The 20,801-nt window shown below is 40.9% G+C and overlaps 1 protein-coding gene across 6 annotated transcripts in view; it reads right to left on the bottom strand.

The window, feature by feature from the left end:
- Positions 1-20,801, bottom strand: part of GLI3 (GLI family zinc finger 3) — a 277,297-nt gene that overhangs the window by 154,339 nt on the left and 102,157 nt on the right. The gene's annotated exons all lie outside the window — the stretch shown is intronic.

Raw genomic sequence — 20,801 nt, 5'->3', positions numbered from 1 at the left:
TCTGAACAGTCTGGAGTGCAGTAGCACGATCTCGGTTCACTGCAAACTCCATCTCCCGGGTTCAAGTGATTCTCCTGCCTCAGCCTCTCGAGTAGGTGGGACTACAGGTTTGCACCACCACGCTCAGCCAATTTTTGTATTTTTAGTAGAGAGGGGGTTTTACCCATGTTAGGCAGGCTGGTCTCAAACTCCTGACCTCAAGCAATCCGCCTGCCTCAGCCTCCAAGAGTGCTGGGATTATAAGTGTAAGCCACTGCACCAGGCCAGGAGAGGCATAATTTTAAAAATAACAGTGCATTCGCAATAATGAAGACATAAGAAGAGAGAAAGGGGAAAAATGGGTAGGAGATAAAAATGTAAGCCCTTTTTTCTGTGTTGGGCCTTAATCATTTTCCTACTTTTTAAAAATTATTATTTGAGATGGAGTTTCGCTCTGCCTCCCAGGATGGAGTGCAGTGGGGCAATCCCAATACACTGGCAACCTCTGCCTCCCAGGTTCAAGCCATTCTCCTGCCTCAGCCTCCCAAGTAGCTGGGACTACAGGCGCACACCACCATGCCTGGCTAATTTTTGTATTTTCAGCAGAGATGGCATTTTACCTTATTGGCCAGGCTTGTCTCGAACCCCTGACCTTGTGATCCGCCCACCTCGGTTTCCCAAGGTGCTGGGATTACAGGCATGAGCCACACGCCCAGCCCATTTTTCCTACATTTTGGGAAACTTCAAATCATCCCAGATTTTCATTTCTCTTAATGGAAGCCTATATAACTCATCTCTTCTTTTCTACCAAGCTCCTTATAGTCCAGGTGATGTGGATGCTACATTAACTCTGTCAGGCCCCCGGGCTGCTATTAAGTGCCCTATAACACCAAAGGCCTACACCCAGTTCCCTACAAGTGAGAGTGTTTGCCTCCCAAAGGGCCAAACTTACAAACAGCAGGGACACAGTGGGGCAGTTAGTTGCCTGGGAAAGAGAAACAAAATTTCTTTGGAGAGTGAGGTTATTTTAAAGTGGTTACAGGTATGCATAGTCAGTTTTACACTCTGTGATTTCTTATCCCCTCTGAAAGTGGGAAGGAGTTGGCATAGAGATTTTTATTTTCATAGCACATTATATAATTTGGAGTTGGTGGCAAGCACTAACAACTGTCATACTACCCATGGCTATATTAAAAATAAGACCAAAATAGAGATTGTTGTGGGCTGTCTTGGGTTTTCTCTCAAAAGTCCGGAGGAAGAAAGTGCCTCAAATGCACAGGGAGGGCATTGTCAGCTCTCAGAGCAGCCTGGGCAACGCCAAGCCCAGCACGGAATCCTTCCCAAGCAACAAGTGGAAACACCAACAAACCCTTTTCAGAAGACATACGCATTTCTGCAAAACCTGTCCTGACAGAAACTGCCAGGTCCCAAACATGTCATATGTAGGAAAAATTCAAATTCAAACGCAGAGAAGAGGAGCTTTATGGGACCTGCCTTCAGGTATAGCTCCCTATTTAAATGCTCAGTTAAAACCTCTGCATTTTGAACAGCAGCACATGAACTGATGTGGCTTAATATTTATGATGAAATGTGGGTGCTAGGTAAAATTCACTCAGGAAACGGGGAAGAAGCAGGATGCTCAACCTGTAAACAACACTTATCCTAAGAAATTCCAAGCCTTTGAAACTGGGTGAATAAACTAAATAAACTGAAAAGCTTCCTTAATACCCAGAGGATCAGGTCTAAGTTTTAGATCTGAAAAAAGAAAAAAAAAGAATTAAAGCTTTCCATCCCCTTTCTAAATATGCAGGGATCCTTTTTCAACCCATTCATAAACTCTATCCATTTGTTGTTATTATATGAACAACCTAAAAAGTGCCAGACAGATCAACTCTGATGTGGGAGGGCACAGCATTCATTACCAGACTTGGCCAAGCATTCTCTAAATCAAATTAGGTTTGCCTCAGTTACAGAAGTCATCTTACTGTATGTTTTCAGGAATAATTACACAAAATATATCCAGACACTAATAGAATCCATAAACAAAAAGAGCTAAAGCTCCACCACTTTTTTTTTTTTTTTTGAGATGGAGTCTCTCTATCACCAGGCTGGAGCACAATGGTGCAATCTTAGCTCATTGCAACCTCTGCCTCCCAGGTTCAAGCAATGCTCCTGCCTCAGCCTCCTGAGTAGCAGGGACTACAAGCACCTGCCACCACGTCCAGCTAATTTCTGTATTTTTAGTAGAAACAGGGTTTCACCATGTTGGCCAGGATGCTCTCCATGTCTTAACCTCGTGATCTGCCCACCTCAGCCTCCCAAAGTGCTGGGATTATAGGCGTGAGACACTGTGCCCAGCCAGCTCCACCATTTTTAACATCCCATAATTTAGTAAGAGGTAAGTCCATGGTCTCATAAGACTTAGCGTGTCCTTTTCAAATCCCTTCCATCTCAGCTACTTAGAGCAATTCTCAGAAGTCTGCAAAGTTATCTATGTCCTCCCTTTACCAATGTTCAGCCACACACAGATATCACTTGTGAACTCAACAGTGTCTTTCTTGTAGTGACAAGGCCAAGGCTACAACATGCTGGTTCACATTTTCAATTGTAGGCAAATGCTCAACCTACACCAGAGTTCCCTATTTTGTGGGAGTCCCAGTTCTTTAATCTAACTTTTGGTGTTGGCATTCAAAAATTACTTTGTCAAGGAATATCTGATGCTGAGATTTCACTCAATAGATTGGTCCAAAGGACAGGAGGTGGAAAAAGAGAAGAAAAGCAAGCAGCAGTGGAAGGACAAGGGAATGACACCAGCAAAAAGGCCAGGCCTCTGAGTTCATGGATGCCTTTTTGAGTAATGTTTTCATTCGCACCACCTGGGTACACTGTTATATGGCTCCGTCCCTTATTTATAAGGCTGTCAGCTGTCTGACAGGTAGTTTTACATGTTGCAGTACCAAAGACCAAACGCCTTTTAGGAAGAGTTTTGAGAATGACAAGTCACTCAGACACTCATTGCCACGACTCAACTTTAAGAAAAGTGACCAACAACTGAGCATTCCTAATGGAGAAGTTTTCCCATCTGATGAGTGCGATTCTGACTCAATGAAATGGGTGCAGGAGAGGAGACATTGGGAGTTCCTGCTTTAAAAGAGCCAGAACTCATTACTGAAAATAGTTTTGACTTGTGAGATGCCTGCTTTTGCTGGGGAATGGAACAAATGATGTTTCAGGCGGGAGCTGCCAGGTCACATGAACGTCCTTCTGGCAAAGTGTATGATCTCAGTGGCCATACATGTTCATTTACAGTAGAGTTTAGATTAAAGTGATAAATGTGGATCTGGTGTACATTTAAATGCGATTTTGAAAGGAAACCCAAGTCAGGGCTTTCCTGCCCCACATACCACTGAGGATTCCGTGGTCAGGGAGATGCTGGCCCTTGAGTAGCTGCCTCTGTCTCCATGGAAGGACGACACTGCAGTTAATTAAATGTCCACTCTGGCGGTAAAGTTCATTATCTAACACTGCAAGTGCAGTTATCAGAATATACTTGATGGGTCAGAGCTGTCAGAAGGCCCTGTCAAACACGTAACAGAGGAAAAGATAAGATGAATTTGCCTTTCATATGGGGATTTTTTTTGTTTAATGGAAGCTCAAAATACCAACCTTGGGTTTGCAAATATTCTCATCCCCTTTAAAGCATAATCATCTTAATGAAATACACTCAAGCGCTTTTTCACCTTTTCATTATTTTTTAGTTTCTTCATGTGTATGTTAGATCCTAATAGCTTCCACTGACGGCAGCGTTGAGTTCAGAGTCCTAACTGTGGACTAAGCAGTTTTTATTTCCTTTCTCACTGAATTCTTCACAGCAGGTCTGGGAAGACAATATACCTATCCCCAATTTTCATGTGATAGGCATAAAGTTTGGGGAAAATTAAGAGCTAGAAAGTGGCAGAGTTATGACTCAAAACGGGCCTTCTAATCACACCAAGTCTAAACACACACCGGCTAGACGCTCCTGAACCTTTACACTACACCACTTCTGCTGCACCCAGGGGACCCGGTAGCCTTCTGATTTCCACAGTTTGAGTTCTCACCAGCTTAACTTGCTCATTTGACACAGTAAGCATAGAATGACAGGCTGCCACCCCTGTTTAAAAGTTCCTAATGTACGTGGGATAGATATGGGTCAAGGCCCAGCAGATCACTTTTGAAATGGAAACGGCAAACCCAGCATTGTGAAACCCAGAACTCTGAAGGGAAGAAGACCATTTGTGTGAACTTTTCACAGTTCAGCAAGGCTTCTTCAGTAACTCTCTCATATAAGCCTCCTGCGGCCTTGGAGGCAGGCAGGGCAGTAGGAGTCAGGCAGGGCTGGTAGGAGCTTCCCTCACCTACGAGTGACAAGGCTCAGTCGAGGGGAAGGAGGGACAGGACAGAGCACACCAACAAGGAAAGCTCAGGCCTCTGATTCCCACGCTGTATTCCTTCATTCCGACTTCTATTAGAAAAAGGGATCTCGTCAATGAATGTGTCCTGTGTCTACATTTCTATGTAAACAAAACAAGAAAACCAAAAAAAGAACATATGAGGAAAGAAATTTTTAGTGTTTTCCTTAGACTAGTTTGTGATTCACGTGGGGAAACTGAGTTTCTGTGGGGCCCAGGGGGCTATAGTTTCTTTTCGCTCTTAACCATCCCAAACCATCCTTGCCAGCATCCTTGATTGTTCTGCTACATTAATAATGTCAGGCTGTCAAATTCAGGCCAGAATGGGGTGAGCAAGACAACTGTAATGCACACGCTCTTATTAAAGGAAGTGCTGGGATTTGGAAGGTTCTCACCCTGGGCATTAAGGCTTGGAAGTACCTGCTAGTTATATTGGTTGTGTCCCTTCCCTGCATTAAAGAGCAAAAATACCTCAAGCAGAACAGATTTAGAACTGACACAACTTACAATATCCCCAGATTTCCTACAGAGAAACACAGTCACTTTTCTAAAAACGCCACGAGGGTGACGGTTTGGCAGGATCATCTCTTAGCAATCAGCAGAAATCTACTAAATCCCTCCTAAAAGGTCCACTCTAAAGAACGTTCCAGAGTGACACAGGGCCCTGACTTTGATTTCTGAATAATTTGACTAGGAGCAAGGAAAGTCACAACAACATTAAGCGCAATAACTTTCTACCCCCTTTTTGGTTCCCAATGTGAAATTTGCTGAAATAAAACTTGACAGCCGAAAGCTCCTGGGGATGTATTCCAGATGAACTGAGTCATCCACACAAACTCACAGACACACACACATATACCCTGGACCTTCACACTTACAGAGGGAGTTGTTTCCATCTGTATTTGACAATCCAGTGCCATGGGTCTCGAAGCTGAGGGCTGCTTATGGATGCAACTTAAAATTTAATTTGCGGGGGGTGGGGGGGAATGCTAATTGTGGAGTGCTGGGAAAATGCTGGCGACATTTAGAATTTAGCAGCCCCACTGCCCTGATTGAAAAATATCAGCTTTCCATCTGTAAGACATTTCTAAGGTGGACACCTTACAAATTGTTAAGGTGCAATTTGTGCACAGTTAGTTCTTTGTTTAATCGAGAAATCTGCCCGAACTCTGATTGGCCTGATTTCCCTAAGGCCGGGAGTGAAGGTTATTTCCTTATGCCTTTTGGGAGCAGCAATCTCTCTAATACGTTTCTGAATTATTCCAGCCTGTGCCGAGGCTGAACATGAGAACAAAGCCCTGGTTCCACAGCAGAAAGACTAACTGAACTCCCAGCTGGGAAGGTTTAGGCAGAGATTTATAAGTACAAACACTGAAGAAATTTGCAAGTAATTGCATGTATTTGCTTTCCGTTGTGGGATGCAGTAAACCAGTATTTATTAAAATACACCAGCAAGGTACTGTTTATTACCCCCTCTCCTTGATGTCTCGTAGAGGGGAATAAAGTGTTTGGCTCTTTTCATTTCTTTAAATTAAGGGGCCAAAACAGTATTTCAAAGAATATAAGGAAGAAACTGAAATTGGACATATACTCTGAATGGCTATTGCCTCTTACTTAACTTGGAATTGGTGCATGAACATGGCTCTAGAACTGCTGTTCTGATTTAATATTGTAAAGCTTAACTTTTTTTTTCTACATTCAAAAGTTTCCATGAATCCAGTATTTGGGGATCAACAATTACCATTTTCTCCTATAGAATTTCTGTTATTATTCTTGGATTGCAGCTTGCAAACTTGAGTGCTAAACAGGCACATGTTCAATGGATATAAAATGACAGGTTCAGAAAGTTATAGTTTAATAAGAGGGTGACTTAAACAAACCACCACCAAAAAGAGATACTATGTTCACTGGCTTCTGCATCTAAATTCCTGTGCCATCAGCTACTTTGGGTTTTAACTTGCCAGTGAGAGGTCACAAGAAATCAGACAGATGGCTCTCCTTCCCCCTTCAAGTTGGATCACAGCTCCCCACCTGCTTCAGTGTTCCCCTTTTAATGACAGATCCAAATTGTTCTACCTAATACTCCTTAACACAGTGGTCTCAAACACTGGCTGCATCCGCTTCACCTAAAGGGCTTGTTAACACAGATTGCTGGGTCCCAGCCCAAGAGTTTCTGATTGAGTAAGACGGAGGAGGTGCACAAGAAGTGCCATTTCTAACAAGTTCTCTGGGGATGCAGATGCTGCGTGTCCTGGGACCACACTTTGCTGGTCTAGAAGGCAAATGGGCAAAAGTTTGGTGCAGTGAAGGTGAGTGGTAACTATGCCTTCCCCAAAATAGCAAATAACAGAAATGAAATACCAATACATGTTATTTTAATCAACAAATGTTAATTGCCACCTGTTAATGGCTGAAAAGATTAACTCCATGTAGAACCCCCAAGCCCCTGCCCTCTCTTCCACATTGGTCTTTGGCTACTTTTCCTTCCATCTGATGTTTCTTAAAGATCTGATGGGTGCACCAAGCTGGGGAGTGACAGCTTCCAGTTTGTATTTTTGCTCTTCTTAGGACTGCAGGATCCCCACTTCCTCCTCCTCCATCAGCAGGGCGCCCAACTAAGCAGCAGGCACCCACTAAACACCAGCTGATATCGTTTTAAAATGGCAATCAGAATAGAATCAGAGCACAGTACCAGAAGCTAGTGTGAGCTTCTCTGTCCCCCAGCACAGCAACTCTGGTTATCTTAAGTTCAGCATTGGGAATTAATAACCCCAGATCTTAAAAAAGTACCAAGTAGTCACAACAGTGGAAGGTTTTTGAGACTGGCAGCAGAGATGGCAGCCCATCCCCTCTCCCCTTGGCTTGAGAGCCAGTACCTCCCATGCTTCTGAATCTGTGTCTTTAAAACAGAGAACACGCAACCAAGTTATCTCCCAATGTCTGTGACATGAAGACAAATGAATTAGGGACCTTAGAGAAATATTGAAATGAAAAATGCTATTTGATAAAAATAAGCCAGACAAGAAAATCAGATAACATGCTTATATATATTAATATACATGTTATTTAAAAGATATATATGTTTATATATCATATATATATATATATATATATATATAATAGAAAAAGTTCTGGCTTTTACACAGCTTTTCCACTTATAAAACCATCACCTCCTACTCACATAAAATCAGATTTTCTATGATTTTTATTAGAGAAGAACCACGAGGTCTTCCTAATAAAGTCATGCATGAGGTCTATATGCATGACTACAAATTGGCCAAAAGTGACACTGCTGGGACAGGAAACTAGATTGTTCTGTGCCTCAGGTATCCAAACTTCAATCACTTAAAAGAGAGAAGAGCTTCATACCAATACATGCTCTCATGGCACAGTGCACATAGGATGTCAACGTCTGCATCCGGATGCTCCACCCTCACACAAGCATCTGAAGCAGGTACTTGGTATCAGAAAGGAAGCTGATGGGTTAAGTGACTTACACAAGACAAGTCAGCCAGCAAAGGGCTGAGACTAGAATCCTGTCCTTTCTAATTCCAAAATCATATCTGATTTTCCTCCAAAAAACCGAGTCACCAGCACCTGTCTATTCTGTATTAAAAGCATGCATAAATCAAGTATATTCTAAAAGATAATCAGCTATTAAAACTGAATAAGGAAAACTTAGCTGTAGTAATCCCCTCTGTACCAAACGCCAAATCAGAAAAGACACCTCATTTTTTGATGATCAGATTTTCCTAGAGCCTGAACAGGGTGAAAAATTATTGAATGTAGAATATTTTTACTGGAACACACAAAAGTGCCTTTTAGAACTTATTATCAAAATAAAAAGATAAATTTGGATACTAATTGTGTACTACTTTAAACTTTTTCTTATTCTACACCTCTACTGTTTTCTTGTGGTTATCACAAGTGCTAACAAAACATTAGCATTCATATCAAGTAAAATCAATTGGCGAGTCCACGATCAATATTTATTTTAAATGTGTATGTCTGAAGTATGTGTTATTCATCCCTTAAATTAACATCTTCCACTTTGATGAGACAATTGAACCGACCAGGCAAACATGTTTTTTCATGAGTAATTAATAACTGTATTTTCACATTTCTGGAGAGTGAATTACCCAACATTTCTACATCCTGAATCTGCTAATCTCAGCAATAAGATCTTCCTTTGAAACATATGCAGGATCTTGACCAAAGAGCAGTAACAGAAAACTAATTCATAAAGTTGGTGGTTATTCTAGCAAATGACAGCACTTTCATATTTAGTAAAATCTATGTTTTTGTTGACAGTACACACCAAAATATATATGCATTAAAATGTATACAAGGGTGTATATATTTCTATTTCCTAAAAGGAAATTCAGAGATACAAAAACATAATTATACAAATTATCCTTACTTCTTGCTGTTAATTCAGTTTAGGCACAACGTTTTGGAAATACATAAAAATTCTCCGTAGTATAAAATAACTGGTATTCAACCTTCTTTACCGATTGGGGAAAGTACCAATTGATGTCATCATGAATATTCAATTTAATTTTAAGTAATTATCAAAAGTAAAGTGTAATTCAAAGAATGGTCTGATGCGCCACAATCAGGTGTGCAAATGTACAGGATCTTTCTAAGACAGAAAATCTAAGTGCTTACCAAGTGGGAACTTGAAGAAACTGACATTGACATCTGACTTTTAAAAGCAGTGGTTCTCGGCCCGGTGCGGTGGCTCACGCCTGCCATCCCAGCACTTTGGGAAGCTGAGCAGGCGGATCACCTGAGGTCGAGAGTTCAAGACAAGCTTGACCAACATGGAAAAACCCTGTCTCTACTAAAAATACAAAATTAGCCAGGCGTGGTGGCACATGCCTGTAATCCCACCTACTCAGGAGGCTGAGGCAAGAGAATTGCTTGTACCTGGGAGGCAGAGGTTGCGGTGGGCCGAGATTGCACCATTGCACTCCAGCCTGGGTGACAACAGTGAAACTCTTGTCTCCAAAAAAGACAAAAAAACAAGTGTTTCTCACACTTCATTGTTTAAAAGCTTGTTAAAAACACAGAATCTAAGATCTAGTTCTAAGGAATTCTGATTCAGGAGTCTGGTACAAAACCAGAATGCTACATGGTCACACGAAGATCCACAAGTTTGGTTCTGTTACTACAGCTCAAAGAGTCACCTTCAGAGGCAGGGCCCCCGATGCCCACCAAGTCATCATTCTGCTCTGTTCGACTCTCCCATCCCAGCTGCCTCTCCTCACTGTCTTGTCTTGCCTTCCATTATTTACTCACTCACGGGTGGAGAGAAGTTACCCTTAAAACAGACCATCTCAAAAGGTGATTTTCCTTTTGATAACTGAGTGTCAATCAATGTAAACACACAACAAAACAATCCCTTGCAGAAGTTTCAAAGCCAAACACATGCTTATCTCTAGAATGTCAGGTGGCCTATATGACTGCATCTTTTTCCCTCACTAAATTGACTGCAGGAGCTTAGCTTGCTTCTGTTGTTATTTTAAAGATTATTTCAAATTTGGAAAGAGTCTGACCTGCAAAAAATGTAAACAATACTTACTGTGGGACTGTGTATCAGTTATGGGACTCTTTTCAATTCTCAGTGCTGCTCTTCTTAGAGAACCAAGCCAACACCGGAAAAGCTGAGCAAAGGCAGTCAGTTGGATGTGAATTACCTTTTGGTCATTGACAACAGAAAGTTACCCTGAACCACCGACCAAGGGATGAAAAGCCTCCGCATCCCATTAGGAATTCTCAGAATCATCCCTGTTCCCAACCAAGTATGGAAAGCTAAGTAGGGTATCATGGGACCAAATTCAAATGCTGATCTCAAAGTTCCCGATTTGCTTGCCTTCAAGTGCCACTTGAGAGATTTTAAATGACCGTGAAATGCTTTGTTCAACCAAAATTCAAAGTCTTGGGACAAAGTTTCTTTCTAAGACTCAAGAGATAGTTTTTGCTTTAGTTGTTAATGTTAACCGTTGTTGCTGTTGTGTGTGAAGCAAGTCAGAAACAAAATCTGCCGCTTTTCTTTTCCTAAATGATGGTATTTAAAATAGCAAGTCTAATAAAATCTAGCAGTTTGATTTGGTCGCTCAAAGAATATAATTTTAAAATGAAGTGTACCAAGTAGATGCAAGTTATGCCGACAGATATTTTTATAAAGACAGTGGGTCAAAAGAACTCAACAATCCCTTCTAAAGCCAAGCTACAGCAGATTTTCTTTCTAAAAAGGAACAGAGTTGACAGTAGAGTGAGGAAGTGGAAGCCGACAATTTCTTGCTAATGATATTGCTTGCACAACAGCAAAAACACAACAAGAGTCAGCAAAGGGTGATGCATGCTTACAGTCCTCATTCTAACACGTATTTTTAAGTGTGAACAGCTTGGAGAGGGAAGGGGGAAAGGCAAGGCTGCCACGGTGCCTTGCACAGGTGGCGCCAAGGTCCCTGGCTGGGCCCTTGGACAAAACCATCTTATGTAAACCTTAAAGAGGATTAATCCTCAAGGAGCACTGTAATGAGACCTTAAAAGAGTGAACAACAGCAGCAGACCACTGAGGAAGGCAGTCGTCGGCTCCCCAAAGTCTTGCTAGCAGAGTTACATCAAAGAAAACGGGCAGCAGATAGCAGGCTTCCGTGGCAATCCCTTATCTCGGCTCCAGCGGACGCCGCTGCTGTGATTGTCTTGAACTGCCACCTGTCCCAGGCATCTTTGAAGGCAACGCTAAGCCTCTGATGGATCTGACCTCCTTGAGCTGAGATCCTTTTATGTCTTTCTTCATTTTCTGCCCTGCGACATTCTTCCCCTGCCATGCACACGACATGAAACAAAGGGAGTTCTCACTCCTGACTCACTGTCCCCAGCCATTTGAGAGCAAAGAAAAACAACGTTCAGGATTATACTCTGCCCGTAATATGGAGCTGCCCTCAGGAGACAAGCCTCTTATTTTTCAGAGTATAACTATAGATGGCATTTACGTGCAAGCACTTTACAATGGGGTTCGATGGAGCTGGGCGCCAAGATAGGAAAGCTGCATGTCTGAGATAACTCAAAAACGCAAGGCAAGATCATGCAGAACTCAATTAATAATCACATAGTTTAACAGGAGGAATACAAATACAAATACTGAAATATTAAAACATACTTACAAAATCACTGCACAGTAGGACTTGAGAAAAATGGCAGCACATAAATGACCCTAAACCTAGTTCAACTTAAAAGGAATTAAAAAAAAATGATGAGCCAGAAAAATATTTAAAACACAGATATACCACAGGTGAGAAAAGTCTGAAACCTGAATGGTAAAATAGTTCCCTCTGGGGCCTTTCTCAGAGGCTACAGGTGTCTGACATTTCCAAATCATACCGGGAGAAAGGGCAGTGCCTGTATTTCTCTGAAAAGTTCTGCCATTTGAGGGAAAGGAAAACTGCTGTGATCAGGTTCATTCAATACAACACCTCTCAACAATCCACGTATTCTGTCACACATAGTGCTTTAATAATGCTCATCGACCTATATGACTGTTTCTCATACTGAGTGAAATTGTAACACATCTCAGCAGGTGATCTAGAGTGGTATGATTTTAATACTTTGCCTCATTTCACTAAAGATTAGTGAAGGCAGCATACAAGATTTCACAAGGTACAAAATGCTAACTAAAAAAAAAATCTGATCAGAGATCAGCTCAGATAACCAAGACCTAGAGAAAGTTAAAGAAAAGATTCGGGCCGCAATCCAGTACAGTTGGGATAACTGAGCAGCAACTTTAAATCTGAGTTTCCTGGTAGCCAAAGGGTGAAGAAAAACAAAAGCAGCTACATGATATGTCCTTCCGAAAGGCATGTAACCACCCGATGTTATATCATGGTCTTGTGTTTTATCTGCACAGTATTTTAAATTTTCGGAAAAGTATATACCTCACTTGACATAGACCAGCAGCTCTATAAATGCCATGGCAACACTCTTCTAGTCTGGGCTTTGGTCTTGGTTCCAAAACCCACTTATTAGAAGAGAGTCGGTGTAAAAGGCTAGGAAGCTATAGCCTTCTTGTTTCTGGATTACAGGGCTGTCTCCAGCCCAAAAGAGTGAGGACCCCACAGAAAAACTCAATGATGAGTGTCAGTCCAGAGCAACCCCTGACCCATCTACACCTGACACTCCAATTCTCAGTACGGTCTCCCCAGCTCTGGGGCTATTCCAGCTCTCTCAGTTTGGATTTTTTTAGCTTTCAACTTTTCGACCAGCTTTCACCCACACAGTCTTGTTCTCTGATTGACAGCCTATCTTCCCACTTCTGACATGGCTCTTGATTGCAAGCACTCCTTCTAGTAACAAGCCTTTTTAACTTCGGCCAGAGAGGCCCAGCAGTAAGTGGACCTCAGAGCTGCTCCCAGGTTTGCAGTAGACAAACTGTCTCATGCTTTTCTGTCCAAGCTGGGATAAAGATGTTTTTCTCTGACACTACAGCCCATTACACATTCTGCAGGGATGCATGCTTTTAAAAAGGAACACACTGATATGTACTTCAGGTGAGGTGAGCAGCAAGTATTTGAAGCTCATAAATCTACCCACCTCCCTCTTTTCAATGAGATCTGACTTGCAAAACTGTTTGCAGACTGTGGTGCCTTTTAAACAGCACGTGTGCATCCCTATGATTCACTACGCCCATTGCTTAGGGCCAGTTTCTACGACAGAATCACCTCTTTCAATACAGGGCCAACTTAAAATCTTTACACTCCAATAGTATTTGGGACAGACTGAAAATAACTTTTCCAATTTTAAAACAATTTAAGTTTTATAGCGTATTTTCATTTCTCCAGGTTCACGATTTTTCAACAATGCAGTAGGCATTAAAATGAACCACATCAAGAAACAAATGTAGGGCTTGGTGCAGTGGCCACCACCTGTAATCCCAGCACTTTGGGAGGCCGAGGCAATGGATGGCTTGAGCTCAGGAGTTAGAGACCAGCCTGGGCAACATGGCAAAACCCTATCTCTACAAAAACTACAAAATTATTAGCCAGGTACAGTGGCACATGCCTGTGGTCCCAGCTACTCAGGAGGCTGAGGCAGGAGGACTGCTTGAGCCCAGGAGCCGGGAGGTAGAGGTTGCAGTGAGCCACGATCGTACCACCACACTTCAGCCTGGGTGACAGAGCAAGACCCTGAGTCAGATGAAAGAGAAAGGGGAAAAAAAGAAAGAAACAAATTTAAAACAGGGTACCAATCAAGTTCTTAAAATAGACTTAATATGCAATACAACAATAAAATAAAATAAAACATACATATACAGGAATGTATAGAAAGGCGTTAGGAGAAAAACTTACCCATTAGCCAGTCTGTAATAAAGGAGCACTCAATTGAAGATACAGTTTGACACCACCACCCACTTTCATTTCTGCTATGATATTAGCCAGAACTGAATCATTTGATTTAAATTTCTACCAACCTATCATGTATTTCTATTGAATACTACCAGTTGGATGTTGTTACTGTGTTTAATCCATTTGGTTAAAAAAAATAAACAAGGGGGCATATTTTTCAGGAAATGAAAGACTAGCTCTTCCAGTAGCAAGAAGTAAGACTTTCAAAAGATTTTTTGGCTTTTGGATCGTTGTCTTTGGGAAATTGCCTCTTTAATCCTGGTAAGTTATTCTGTAAAATGTGATACATGCCTAGTTTTTATCTAGGTAGAAGTTTAGAATTAAATTCATTTATTTTCAAGCTTCTCAAATTTGTAAAATCAGAAAGAGAATAAAATACATCTAAAAACTAAAAGTAAGAGAGTTATAAAGGAGGATTCAATGGCATCAGAAGGGATCTTAAATGCGCAGAGGGAAAAATTGTCAGACAGCCCATGAGCTGCTCTTGGCATGTTAGCATTTTTTTTTAGGGTGAGAACCAAAGGATCAGATAGGTGAGGATAGAACGTTAAGTCAATGGGTTTTAACAAATTATCTCACTTACTTCCTATTATCACCCTGTCCGGCTGCCATTTCCACTCCCATTTCAGAGATGACGAAACCAGTCCAGTTAACTAGGAGCTTGTTCAAGATCACACTGCCAGAAGGTGGCAGAGGTGGGCCTGGGTCCTAAGTTTTACTGACACTATTGCAGTGTACCAGAAATGTAATATATTTAATCTATCCTTTCCAGTTCAAGATAGCAGGCTGAGCAAACACATTTCTCGCCTGTCCCTATGAAGACCTCTGTGAAATAAAAAAATGGAAGTAAGTTTTGTAGTAATGATAAAATAACTACCAAAAAATAAAATTTCCTGAGCACTTACTCTGTTCTAGGCACTTCTAAAAGGTTTATTTATATTAAGTAATTCAATCCTCAAAATGAACCTATGAGGTCAGTACTTCTCCTGACCCCAACGTATAGATGAGAAAATGGAGGCTCAGAACCCATTTCGGCAAGGTGAAAGTGGGTAAGACTAGAATTATAAGTGGATATGGCATGTACAGAAGCAGCAGTCTGAAATATTCTTTAAAGACACAGGTGGCAGCTGGTTCACCCAAGAAGCCCTGGGCTGGGCAGATCTTTACAGGACGCACCCGTGCCAGTCAGATGGCCTGTCTCCTGCCCACAGCACATGAGCACAGGTAGCTGGCATTTTCCCTGGCAAAAATTTTATGACTCTGCTTCAAAAAAATAGAATGAACTATCTTGGGAAAGCAAAGGCCTCAGCATGAATTTTGAAGCCTTCTCTCCACCCAGATCTATCACACAAATGCACTCACCACAAGAGTCACACCCGCTCCAACTTCTAGTGTTGAACCCAGCAGGTTGGTGTGATACCCTGATTAGAACCCAAGGCATACCAGTTCTTATGGATCCCCTGAGTCAAGCCCTCTTCGTTCTGACATGTGGAGAAGCTCTGCCCTATTTCCCTAAAGGAAATCCTGCTAACTGATACATGTGATCAGGATGCTCCATCCATCCATCCAAGTTTCCATACACGGAGCAAAACAACACTGAACCAGCTATCTTTCTCCATGGTTTTGGGGAATGACACCCAAGGATCACTAAGTTTATGAGGAGACAAGAGGAGATAAATGAGAATGACCAATATCAACAAGAAATCTAACCCTGGAGGAAACTTTTAGAAGGATTACATAAAAAAGGTAACAGCAAGATATTAGGAAGAAGGCTCAATAAAATATTTTTTTAAGTTCTTGGAAATTAAGATTATGACTGCAAAAAGTAAAATATCTGGTGGAGCAATGAAAAATGAAGTCAAGGAAATTTCTCAAAACACAGAACCAAAAGCAAAGACATAGAAGGTACAGAGAAAAGAGAAGAGAGACACAGAAGTAATCTAGGAGGCCTAACAGTCAACTATGTAGGATCTTGGGAAGAATAAAACAGAGAAAACATATCAGATAAAATTATTGCAGACAGAATAGAAACCATCCATAGAGCTAAAGAATACATCTTTGGATTCAAATAGTCCATGAAGGGATGGGCAGAATTAATGAAAATAAAAATTAATTAAAACACTCACATCTAGGTATATGCTTTCAAACCACTAAGGATAAAAAAGATCCCAAAACTTTCCTGGAAAGAAGAAAAAATAAGCCATATACATACAAAGGAATACAAATCAAAGAGACATCATACTTCTCATCTACAGCTTTGGATGGCAACCAAAAATGTAGTGATGCCTTAAAAGATCTTGTGGGAAAGCCTTTTAAGTTAGATTCTAACTACACCATCAGAAAAGAGCAAGGGCAGGTTAAAGATAATTTCACAGATGTAAAGGCTCAGAAATTGTGCCTCCACTGTTGTTGGGAAGTTATTTGATGTATTTCAGTAAAATAAAGGAATAAACTGGGAATGGCAAAATGGAAGTCGTATGAGCTAGGAAACAGTGGTTCCAATCCAGAAGATCACAAAGGAATGTCTGGAGATGCCTGGTTCAGACTTCTCAGGAGATGAAGTGGCCAGGAAAGAAGGGGGCTTTCCCTTAAGTGCAAAACATATGGTTGGGTGGTTGGGGAGTGGGGAAATGTAAGACTATTGTAAAAGCAAATAATAGGGAAAAAACTACATCAACTACCAAAAAGCAATGTGATAGGTAGGAAAGCAATTAAAGGGTAAGTGTAGATAAAGCACTAGTTCTTAATGCTAGATGCATTGCTGTTGGGTGATTTAAGGATATAGAACACTGGACCAACAGAGGAGGTTAAGTATGCTTTTAACATTCTACTGGTTCAATGCAGAGAATTTCCATAGCCATCATGCTGTAGATGCTTTCTAGATCTTCAACTTTAAAAATCAATCTATGGACAAAAACATACCAGATGTGGTTATGACAGTAAGATCCCACAAAAGGTATTAACAACCATGACACTATAATAGAGAAGCTGGGCTCCAGAAGATGGGATGTGGATGGCAGAGGGAACCTGACCCTAACATCCTACTCATTTTGCTATGAAAAGCCGATGAGAGAAGAAATAGAAGTTTACAACATTCTTTCAAGTTATAAAAGTAGCCAATAGACAAGAAATAATATCATATCAATATTGAAAGAAGAGGTCATATTATTAAAAATTAAAGATTAACTTTCTCGTTCCAAAGTCAATATGTTGCATAAAAAGTATCTAGAGTTGATATGTCAGGATATAAAAACATAAGCACGTTCTGGAGCTGTCATGATTGTTTACCAAAAGAACTAAAACAGAACAGTGACGAGTGCCCCTGGGACTAGGGCTGGAGAAGGAAGGAAGGACCACTGTGGTGTTCCATTCCAGGGTTTTCAGGGCTTCATGATTTATTGAAAAGAGCCCTGTATATGATACTTGTCATAAAATACAATAAAATGTTAAATTATAAAGAGAGCTTCAAAGTTTCTTTCTTGTTGGATCTTTTCTAGAAAAACAACAAACTAATATTGCAATAATCAAATAGTCATCACACATAGAAAAAACGTTTGGCTTTTACAAATCCATTTCAAGGAGAGAACTTTGCTTCTACCTGGTTCGGCATTCCAATTTTGGAATATTGCTCTGAGGAAGAATTCTAGTAAAATCTCTTTATAACTTCTCAGTGGATTACAGTCTTATAGCCTCACAAGTTTCATTCAATTCTGGGATCCTCAGAAAATTAGCCACAATTCTTCAACCAAATCGGACACCACTGATCAGAGAAATAAGCCAACATGAGCAGGCTGATTTTGTAAAGCATTTAGCAGAGCATCACCTTATGAAACATTAAACTGAGACTGAAAAAAAAGACACTAAAAGATATTTAAACATAAAATGAGCTCTAAAAAAAAACACAAGTAATCTTTACCTATCACCCTATCAATAATCATTTGCTTGAAATCTTTGCATGTCCCCATATTGCATTGTTACTAACACCATAATTCTCTGCACCAAAAACCTCTCCCACAATTTCAGAACATCGAAAGATCTTCAATATTAATACCTAAAAGAAATACTTTTAGAAATTAACTTTAAAAAATGGAATTTTTTAAATAAAAGTAACTTATACAAAAACATTCCTTCCTACCATCAACTTAGTTAAGTGAAAAGAAAACAAAGTTATGACTCCTTAGAATGACCCTGTTTCCCCTTGCCTCTTGGCAAAACTAAGTTGGCATTCAAATGAAGCAAGGAACTCTGAAATAAATCAGTATTTTTATCTTGGTCTCAAATATCATTAGCTTAATGCGTACAAGTAAACGACAGGACACTCTCAAGCATTAGTGTTGCCGATGCCTCCAAGTTCATTTACTTCCAAAATCCAGACAATGCAGCCTGCGGAGCGTCTCGGCCAGCCAGAATCCAGACCTCACTCTTAACTGCACTGAGTTCCCTCCACATACTCAGGTCAGGAAATTCACAGGACAGGAGGGCTGGCTCATGCTTTAACACCACATCATCACCCAACTGGATCCTGACTCTTCTCAGGAGAGGGGTCGATCACAGCTTTCCTATCAAGCTCTGTATAATAGAGATTCTAACTGGAATCTTTATACTCTGGATAGAAGGCAGCAAAAAAAAAAGAAAAAAAAAAAACTGTACCTTAGAGTCTCGCTCACCTGGTGGCTCATTATGAGAGAGATACTTCAGAAAATCGGAAGATTAATAGCAGGAGTGTGACATCAAAGGAACAAGGCTGCACTGTTACCAAAAGGAAAAAAAAAATTAAGAATATCCTAGCTGGGCGCGGTGGCTCATGCCTGTAATACTAGCACTTTGGGAGGCCCAGGTGGGCAGATCACCTGAGGTCAGGTGTTTGAGACCAGCCTGAACAATACGGCGAAACCACGTCTCTACTAAAACTACAAAAATTAGCTGGGTGTGGTGGTGGGCGCCTGTAATCCCAGCTGCTCAGGAGGCTGAGGCAGAAGAATTGGTTGAACTTGGAAGGTGGATGCTGTAGTGAGCTGAGATTATTTCACTGCACTCCAGCCTGGGTAACAGAGCGAGACCCTGTCTCAAAAATAAATAAATAAAATAAAATATTGTATTGGCATAAATTTCCGTAAAGAAACTCTACGGTGGGCCTCAAAATTCTTTTGTTATGGCAATGGGGTAGGTAGTCCCCAGGGATAACATCGAGGCTAGGCGATTTCACACACAGTCCAGCAGTCTGGCGACTGTGCTCACAGACATAAGAACGCACGGTCACCAACATTAAACATTCACTTCCAATAACTAAGCATGAGAAGGACTCATGTATGAGAAACATCTAGTGTTAATGGCCAAAAACTGAGTGATTCATGTCCTAGAATCCGTTCCTAGTTCCTTAAACCATGAGAAGACTGTGAAGAGAGGAAAAGGGTCTTTTCAATAGCCGCGATGGTAAATGAAACATGCCAAATGCAACTTTACCCTAGGTCAGAGGGCAAGCCCACGAAAACCCAGAACATCTATTTCTTGTGAGCTTGTTAGATTTGGGGGACAGGAACTATGTACCAAATTAGGCATGCTGTGGGAGCTCAGGTTTGATAAATCAGGTATGAGGCAGAATGAAATCAATATTGACAAAGACTAGCCGTGCACCACCCTCAGAATATGACAGCACGTGCCAACATCACTGAAAGGCCCTGAAAGGTCATTAGACAATAAACTATGTGCTTGGCTGAAATATTAGCAAGGGCCAGGATGAACTCACGTGAAATTTTTCCCCCAACAAAACTCTAAAATTAAGGGGAGCATTTCAGATTGCAGTTCACAACTCCTCATAAATTAATGAAAGTCAGGCATTAAAGTTAATAACAGCTGGAACGGATCAAGCAGAAAGAAAACGCAGCATCGGCATATGTGTTATGTGAATTTCTCAGAGTCCATAAATTTGATATTTGGAAGGAAGAAGGGAAATGTTAATCAGGAGAATTTCATACTGGATTTAAATTTGCCATGGAGTCAAAGCTCTATTGTAAAAATCCCCTTGGAATCTGAAATTAGCATCACCACATCTAGGTCCTGCCTTTCATCTTGCTATTTTACACTTGTTGATATGCGACTTAATTGTTACATGTGTTGTTTCTTGCTTTCTCTCCCTAAATTATAAAATCTAGAGTCAAGGTCATGCCTTTTATTCTACTGTGTGGAGTTCAATTAATGTTGGGGAACCAATAAACAAAAAATCTAAAAATTCATCCCTCTGCCTTCTCTAAAAGCCTTATAACAATTTTTCATAATCTTTAGACTATTCTAGCTAGCCATATCTCAGGGGATTATAGTCACTCTTAAAAGTCTCAATGTTGCCTTATTTTCCTGATGTAGCAAGACAGCACTGTTACATGTATCTTCATTACACAGATCTAGATATATCTCAGGTCAAGTCAAGTCCCCGGAAACATTACTTTATACAGTTCTGGGCAGATATCTCACATTTGTCTTTAAAGCAAGTATCAGTCCTACCTGCAGGTCCCGAAGACAGGATCCACTGGTCTTCTCCTTGCTGTCTTCACAGATTTTTCTGCTCAGAACTCTCTGTGTCAGTCTTGGCCTTCCTTAGCATCTATTTCTTTAAGTTATTGGTTGAGAATTGCCATCTCTGTCTTTAAGCCTGCACAGGCCCTGCTATCCATACTCAGTCCTTTTCATCTTTTCTCATAAATCATTCCTCCAGCCTCTTTATCATGCTTGAGATTATTTTAGTTTATCTGAGACACCAAAGTCAGGAGACATGAACTGTCCATATTAGTGGGACTGCTGGATATCAAGATGCCTTTGTGCATAAAAAGGTGTTTTCTCTCTCTCTTCCCCCTCCCTCCACCTCTGATATAAACATTAAATATATTTATAAATCAAGGGGATACTCTCTTCCCAGCATCTCCTCCCCTGGATGTGGCAGAGTGGTTTGCTGCCCTGTGTAGAGACA

This window comes from Sapajus apella, unplaced genomic scaffold, assembly GCF_009761245.1.
Source record: "Sapajus apella isolate SASKATOON/1434 unplaced genomic scaffold, GSC_monkey_1.0 scaffold54, whole genome shotgun sequence".
Lineage (NCBI taxonomy): Eukaryota > Metazoa > Chordata > Mammalia > Primates > Cebidae > Sapajus > Sapajus apella.
This window is presented reverse-complemented; position numbering and strand designations above follow the sequence as displayed.